Source organism: Nematolebias whitei, chromosome 12, assembly GCF_014905685.2.
Source record: "Nematolebias whitei isolate Nwh7 chromosome 12, NemWhi1, whole genome shotgun sequence".
NCBI classification, from domain to species: Eukaryota; Metazoa; Chordata; class Actinopteri; order Cyprinodontiformes; family Rivulidae; genus Nematolebias; species Nematolebias whitei.
The window spans coordinates 7,889,813-7,898,459 of NC_056509.1; the positions used below are offsets into that span (position 1 = coordinate 7,889,813).

The following is an 8,647-nucleotide window of genomic DNA, read 5'->3' on the forward strand; positions in this document are numbered from 1 at the left end:
ACCCCTCCAACGATATCACTCTTGATTTAAAAGAGCTTGTGATGTTTTTAGGCATAAAAGCTGGGTTTGGTCTTAAATCAGCTGAACTACCGTCAGCCTGAATTCTGAGACATGACGGAGCGACAGAGAGGGCAGATAAATCACTTACCCTCTTAGCGGATGTTAAAGCCAGCAGCAGGGCTGTTTTAAGAGACAAGAAATTAAGTGAAACCTGATCCAGAGGCTCAAATGGAGCTTTGATCAGGGCTCGCAGGACCAGCGTTAAATCCCACTGTGGAGCAAGTGGGCGTGAAGCAGGCCTGCGTCTCTGTACGCCTTTTAGAAACCTCTTCATCAGCGGGTAATTAAAAGCTGTTCTGTCTCCGAACCCTTCGTGGCAGGAAGAGATGGCTGCAGCGTACGTTTTAATCGTGCTGAATGCCAACTTCCTATCCATCAGCTGTTGTAGAAAAGACAACATGCCGCCTAATGGGCATGAGGTGGCCTCTACACCTTTCTCTGTACACCAGCGCTGAAAAGCCGTCCACTTTGATGTGTACAGAGCTGTGGTAGATGCAGCACGTGAATCCTGGATTGTGCGCACTACCTCCTGTGGGAGACCCATCCTCTCTAAGCGGGACCGCTCAGCGGCCAGACCCACAGGTGCTGGCCTATTTCTGGGTAACTCTTGATCGCTCCTCCTGTTTGAAGGAGAGCGTCCTCCCTCCACTGCAGTTTCCACGGGCGACCCGACAACAGACGTTGCAGGACTGGGAACCATGGTGTGTTCACGCGCTCGGGAGCCACCAGGAGAGCTGTCAATCCCTCCTCCTGAACTCGGTTCAGGAACCGTAAAATCAGAGGAGGTGGGGGAAACGCGTACAGAAGCGTTTTGGGCCATGGGCTGTGAACAAATGCATCCACCCCCAGCGGTGGATCGTCTCGCGGGCTCAGGGAAAACCATAGTTGACACTGAGCATTCTCTCGTGTCGCAAACAGGTCCACAGCTACTTTGCCAAACTTCTGGCACGTCTGAACCATCAGGTCTGGATGGAGGGTCCAGTCCGCGTGACGTGGGCCGCCCCTGGACATCACATCTGCCCCTCTGTTCAGAACACCGGGTAAGTAAACTGCTCTGATGGACAGCAGGTTTTGGTGAGCCCAACACAGTAGCTTTCGCGCAAACGCACACCCCCCTGACGGTTTATGTACGCAGCAGTCACCATGTTGTCTGTGTGAATCAACACATGTTGATTCTGTAGCACGGGAGCAAAGTGTTGAATCACATTCAGCACTGTGCGACACTCCAAAACAATTATGTGGGCTGATGTGTGGTGGGGCCACAGCGCCCCTACTGCTTGAGATAGGCATGTCACCCCCCCAGCCTGACAGCGACACGTCCATGAAGACTGACTCGTGTGACGTGGGTCTGCTGACGGGAACTCCCTCTGACAGAACAAGGGTGTTTCCCCAGTGTCGGAGGTCTGCTCACACGGAGGGAGGGACAGTGATCATCCGTCTCTTTTGTTTTACTGGATCCACACGCAGAGGCGCAAACCACCTGTGGAGGCGTCTCATGTGTAACAAACCCAGCGGAACCACTGTGTGAGCTGATGACATCATTCCCAACAGCTTCATGACGGAGACAACTGTTACCACTCTGCCAGGTCTTACATGGCGGAGTTGACTTTTAAAAGTGTCAAATCTCGTTTGTGATAAACGAGCCTTCATGGTGGTTGAATTTAATTCCACTCCCAGATAAACAATTGTCTGGGCCGGGAAAATCGAGCTTTTCTTCCAATTTATGGCGAAGCCCAGATTTAACAGGTGTGATGTCAACACCTGAGCCTGCATCAATGCCTCCTGTCTGGAGTGTGACAGGAGCAGCAGATCATCCAGGTAAAACAAAACTCTCATCCCTGCTCTGTGTAAGAGATGCAGGGCTGTCTCCACACACTGAGAACGTACGATGACCGGCAGCCCGTTGTACTGATACTTCATCCCCTGAAAGGAGAAAAAACGCAGGAATTTTCTGTGTTGGGATGATCGGTATGCGTTTCTCTGGATGCTGTACAACAGCTGTCTGGTTGTCAACATGTGAAAAACGGTCTGTCCATGATCACCTTGTTGAAAAAACTGACAGATCCAAGATCGGTCTTATCCCTCCGGTCCGTTGGGAACCAGGAAGTAACGTGAGTAAAACCCTGTGTTTTCTCTCTGTTGGGGAACTCTGGAGATTACTTTTATCAGAAACACTTGGACTTCTGCATTTAGGGATGAGATTTGGTCTGATGACGACAGGACCGTTTCTATAACTCCTCCGAACGGAGGGGGTCGGGTTGCAAACTGTAACTTGTAACCATTAGCATAACACCCTGTCCATCCATCTGAACGGCGAGCATGTTTTAGCCACTCTACGTAACGTTCGTGGAGTGAACGTGCGTTTAAGTGATGCGTCACGTTTTGTACAGCTGTCAGCAGTCCGCCCCTCAACCGCCGTCATGCGTCGCGGGAATGTTTTCTGCGTGACCCAAGGCGAGGCTTCCTCGAAAAAAGGCTCTGAACGCGCCCGTGCGCTGCGTTCGGATCGCGGACCAACCTTAATGGACAGGTGGGCCGGTGTGTGCTGAGGCGAAGCGTGTGACAGCTGATGACGCCGTGGGGCTGCGCGTTTGACGTCGCTGTGCGAACGTTGAGAGGCGGAGGGCGTGACTTCATCTACGCCGTGCTGTTGGAGTGAAGGCTGCGAGCCCCGCAGGAGCACACGTTTTCTCTGGAGGGACGCGTGCCGCTCTCGCTGGAGGGAGCCGGGACTCGTCACCGGGTTCGTTCAGCTGCCTCACGCTTATGCTGCCGTGAGCTGCCGAACGCTGAGACGCGGTGGGTGACGGCTGCCCGCGTTTGATTCGGTGAGGCGAGTGTCGCTCTTGTGAGAGTGAGGACCTCCACCTGACCCAGCCTGCGGTCCACATTTATACCGATGTGAGCCGGTGAGCACCGGGCAGCTGTGTGTGTGCGCCAACATCAACGCAGCGCCGTTGGATGGAGGCTGTTTCATCCCACTAGTGCGAGTTTGACACCGCTTAGGTGAGGATCGTGCCGCTTGGGATGATAACGAGTTATTTACGCTTACCATTGTGTCGTGTGATCGACTCGTCATGTCTTGGAGCGACGGTGAGTTTAAAAAACCTTTATTTAAGGACACCGGCTCGTTATGTGTGGAGGATGTGTGCGTAGCCGCTGTGAGTTCATCCGAGCTTACAAACTGGCTAAAAACAGACACTTTGATCATTGAATGATGATTTATTTCAACTTTCGTGTCACTTTTACGCACACCCTCCGCAGACCGTCATTTTTTAAAACTTCTCCCCCTTGAGCTCTGCGATTTGTTTGCCCAGAGCGCTGTCTTGCAGGCGAACTCTGGGGAAACGCTGAACTGCAGGTAGCCGGATTGAAGAGGGCTGGATTCTGATGGGCGGGGCTGGTGGTGGAACTGAGCGAGAGCCGCGGCCGTGGAAACGTCGATGCTTGCTCGCGACGGTCCCTCCAGCGGGCCGTGGGGCGGGATGAGGTGGCGCACAGCCTCTGGCACCTCCTCCGACTGCTTCAATTCGCCAGCATAGTTTTGAAGCTGCTCTCGAACAGCGCGTCCGCCGTGATGGGCCCTCCATCAGGTCTTTGTGCAGTTCCTCCGGCAGCGAGGGAGAGTAATGAAACCAGGTGGATCGTTGGATCATCGTCATCCACGCTGCAATCCTCGACAGGCAAACCGTAGAAGAGGCACACATGTTGAAGATGACGCCTGCTGCCTTACAGAGGGAGTTCTTTGTCTCCAAGGCAGGTCTGCGGCCTTCAGCCCCTTGGAAATGCTATATGCTAGCAACGCCACGTTGTTGCTAGCTGTGGCTGCCTGAAAGCACATTGATGGGCTCGATTGGAGAGCGTGGTCACCGTCTGGTTCGTGTTTCTCCGGAGGGACGGGTCACTGCTCCGACCTGGACAGCTTCGCTCCGAAGCTTCCGCGAGGCTTGGCTCCAGGGGGGTTACCGAGGGATAGCCCCGCTCGATGAACCCCTCCACTCTGGTGATGGGTGCGGACTGGGGAACGACTCCCCCAATCTACCAGGAAAGAACCCGTCTGTGGCCTTGCCCGTAGGACGTCCTGTTGGGAGCACGAGGCCATATGGGTCAAGACGGTGAGCCAGAATGGAGCCCAGTAAACAACCTTCCCGCCGGATCATCCGAACTGGCGGGAAAGGCGTAGGACGTAAAAAAGGGTCCTTTCATGTCAGCCTCCTCCTGGGTTACGCCAGGCAACCCCTGAGGGCGCCGTCGGCCGGGAGCAGTGTGATCGCCGATGCGAAAACGAGGTGGGATGGGGTGAGCATTCACTCAGCCCCCCTCCACCGACACTACGCTCCCCAGGAGGGAATGAGCAGCGGGGGCTGCAGCTGAGCACGCCTGTCCCGGAGGAACCATCTGATTCGCTCCGAGGGTCGGCGATAAGAGGAAAAAATACAAGATGGCATTGTCCAGCGTGTAGTGACCTGTCACTGGGAAATATTCCTCGGCGCTTACCTTGGAATAGGACTGCTCGTCATCTTCTCCTCGGGGAGGAGAACTCACCGGACGACCGGAGGTCGACTGCCGGGCCAAGCATCCTTAACAAAGGTTGGTCATCTACACAATTTTCCTTCTTTGTTCTTCTGACAGTGCTATTTTAGCTCGCTGAAGAAAAAATGGGAGCCGATTTCCCGCTCTTAACGTAATTTAAACGGACCGGGTGGGGCCCACACAGCAGGTGGGCGTGGACTAAATTTTTTCAGTGCTTATGCTGCGCATAACGGGATAAACCCATCAGCAACAGCCTTAAAGGGCGAAGCCTATACGACATAGAACATTTAGCTTCATCACACCCAGGTGTTCACATAGCTGCCCAATACACGTCTCTCCTAGGGGGGTGGGTCCTCATGACTCAATGAGACTACCTGTATAAATAAAAGGTTAAAAAAAATCTGACCAATGAAATTACCGAACAGGCCACAGTGGACCCATGAAACGGGGAGGAGAGAACTGGGAGGGGGGATTCCACTGCATGCGCAGAGCATGAGTCTCACATGCTCACAGAGAAACTTTGCTCCGCGGAGCAGGAGGACAGCTTGCGCATGCCATTACCCAATCTGTTAAGGAACCCGATCCGTAGTGTAGCTCATTTGCGCATGCAATAAAAGGAATACTTCCAGGTAGCGCAGATCGCCATTGAATATGCTAGATTAAGGAAAATGTACTGGTATAATTCCGTTTATGAATAAGAACCTTCTTAATTTACTTAGAAAAGTTTGTGCTCTATCTCCGCCAATTTTCATGTTGCTAATTTACGCCACTCCGTTAAAATGATTGACATGTTTACATTATGGTTAAAAAGATATGCTGCATCACCACTGAGCAGCGCTGTTTCACCTTGGAAATAATTCATCTCAGGGAGGAATTATGGGTAAAATTTATGTTCAATGGTAATCATTTCAGTTAGCTGTTTAGCTTTGTTCTTTTAGTGATTAGTCTGTTCTTGTTAGCCTAGTTTATGTTCATTATTTGTTAGTTTGTGTTATTCAGTAGAGTAACCATGAGTGAGGGAGGTAGTTATCGTGGGTTCACTCTGTGTGTTGAACAGTAAAATAAAATACCACCTGGTGGTTGATTCTTGATCTAGAACAAGAGATGCAGATCTCTCTCAGTAGCTGTGTGCTGCCTCTCATGTTACAACCTGAACACCCACAGCTTATTTATGTACAAAATTTATTTATTTATTTATTTATTTTTTGGTTGTTAAGGGGGGGGGGGGGGGGTTTACTTTCGGGCCCACTCTACAGTCTGGAAATTACGGCATTTATAAAAGCCCATTTAAAAACAACAGGTTGTAACCAAAGGGCTGTACAATGATAATTATATATAAAACTTTTTTTTATATTGTGAAATAAATAACCTTTTTTTTATCCATTCATTCTTTATTTATACAGGTTAGTCCCATTGAGCCTTGGGGACTCATTTACAAAAGAGATCTGTTTTAAACAAAGAGTGATGACGAAAATGACAACAGTGGACAATCATAAAAGAAGGCATCTACTGTAAATTGAAAAAATAAATGGAAGAAAATGTTAAAAAATAAACAAAAACAGAAACATTATAAAGTGATCCAACATTTTTCAGTCAGGTCATCTGGACAGTTGCTTTTTTTTTTTTTTTTTTGGTGCTGAAACGTACCGCATTCGGTCCGGAAGGCTTCATCAGTCAAGGCTTCATCATCTTGACTGATGAAGCCTTCCAGATCGAAGGCGAAACGTTTCAGCACAAAAAAAAAAGAAACTGTCCAGATGACCCGACTGAAAAATGTTGGATTGTATATCTGGAAAAATGAGCATGGACTTTGTTGTTTTCAACCAGTTTGACAAGACTGTCAACAAGGAAGAAGGCCGGCAATGGAGGAGGGGGCATACCAAAGAGACCATCTTATCACAAGCAGAACTGGTTTGTTCCACTTTGGAGTAAGCTGTTGGGGAAAGAATCAGTTTTGATGTGCGTTTCCTTGACTGATGAAGCCTTCCAGATCGAAGGCGAAACGTTTCAGCACAAAAAAAAAAGAAACTGTCCAGATGACCTGACTGAAAAATGTTGGATTGTATACCTGGATTATTGAGCATGGACTTTGTTATTATAAAGTGATGTAGAAAACTAAAAACGGGGACATGTCTGGGTTGGTTTTTGCCATGAACATAGCAGATGTTTGAAGCCACTTAGAGAGGTCAAGAGCTTCAGATCTTTTTGCAAGATATTCCAGGAAACAGGAGTGGAGTAGAAGAAACTTTTGCCTAGTTCAGTCCTCACTGAGGGAACACTGCAGGTAATAAACGTAGGAATGAGGTGTTTCTTTAATCAGTACAAACTAAATACAGAACTTTTATAATTAGAGTTGGACTGACCTGTATTAGCAAGACTCTTATAAAACAGCTGGATTTCTTCTGCAGTTGGGGGCGATACAGATGTGTCTGAGCTCCAAGTGTCATTGCTTGTCTGAAATGACCAACACAACTGTAAACACATGGCAAAGACAGTTTAAAATATTAGACTTATTTCTGCCAGTCACAAACACATTTGCACCTGGTTGATTTCATCTGGAGCTGAGACTTCATCATCACATGTTGAGTCTGTTAAGTGTTGCAAGTATGAACATGACACGTCTTGCTGTACAAGCACACCTTTAAGACAAGAACACTAGTCTGTAAACAAATTCAGTGCATCCTGATAAATATAATAAAATTACAACTTACAGGCATCAATGGCAAAAAGAGTAGCAGCCACGTGTGAACAGGCCTCATCAACCCCCGTCATACATGTACAGTGAGAGGAAACCACGACTCCATCAGGCTGAATGATCACCCACACGCCAACATGCTTTTTCTTTGTGGTTTCTGATTTTTTCACCTGAATTTAAAATAAAAAAATACATATTCTAAGTATTTTATTTTACTTTCATACCCATGTCACACGTGTTTTTACTGTGGCTGTAAATAATGTCACAACATTGTACCTTTACACAATATTAATTATTAATGTTTGATATTGCAATGACAATATTATTTGCAACAAACCATTGGAGTTACAAAATATATAAGTAGAACCAGAAGATGAATGCTTGGTACTTGAAATATATTGGTTAATGATTTATTAAAATCGAACCCAGTCCTCTAAAATATTATTGTGCATCCACATATTGCAATAATCATAGATTTGGGATTTGTCATGCAGTTCTACTCTGGCATACCTACTGTGATCTTCAGCAAGGCCAACGTGCCACAAATTAATTGGTAATATAAAATATTATGCAACATGAATCTGACACCTCACATTTACCTAGAGGCTGACCAATATATCAATATGGCCAATATTTAGGCCGACATAGACATTTGGGGACATATTGTTATCTGTGACAATCGTCCCATTGTTCGCCAATATAAGTATTTCTAATTTTCACCCCTAATATGATGGAACCAGCCATAATTATACAATGTATCCAGCAGAGGGTACAGGAAGACTACTTCAAGTCATGGCCTTTGACTTTAAGTTTCATGTTCAGCATGGACGAAGCAGGGAGCAATACTATGTAGCGTATTTTGCTGTACAGAGCATGGTAAGTTTATTTTCAGAGTCAGAGTTTCTTTATTGTCATTCGCACCTCATGTGGTACATGTGGTGGAGCGAAATTATGTACACGGGGTCCCAGTTACATCCGACAATAAAATGTATAAGAAAAACAGTAATAACATCTAAGATATGAACTAAGAAAAACATCAACTAAATATACACTAAGCACTCATAACATAAAACATTGAACATCAGCACAAACATGAACATGAGTCTGTGAGCAGATGAACACTCATGAACACATCAACATTAAAATAGATCAGCAGCAACATTGAAACAGATCAGCAGCAACATGATATGTTTTTTCACAGTGATTATTCTAGTTAGAGATTCATGAGTCTAACAGCCTCAGGGAAGAAGCTGTTCCTCAGTCTAGTGGTTCTACACTTAATGCTCCTTAACCTCCTTCCTGAGGGGAGTGGGGCAAAAAGTGTGTGTGCTGGGTGGGTGGGGTCCTTCATGATGCAGG

General features: G+C 47.3%; 1 long non-coding RNA gene across 1 annotated transcript; it reads right to left on the minus strand.

The window, feature by feature from the left end:
• Positions 1-6,965: 6,965 nt before the first annotated feature.
• Positions 6,966-7,338, minus strand: LOC119418012. The gene is made up of 3 exons (XR_005187170.1): positions 7,305-7,338; positions 7,135-7,232; positions 6,966-7,047 (listed from the first exon to the last, which is right to left on the minus strand). It is a non-coding gene; the product is annotated as an uncharacterized LOC119418012 (long non-coding RNA).
• Between the last annotated feature and the right edge of the window lie 1,309 nt (positions 7,339-8,647).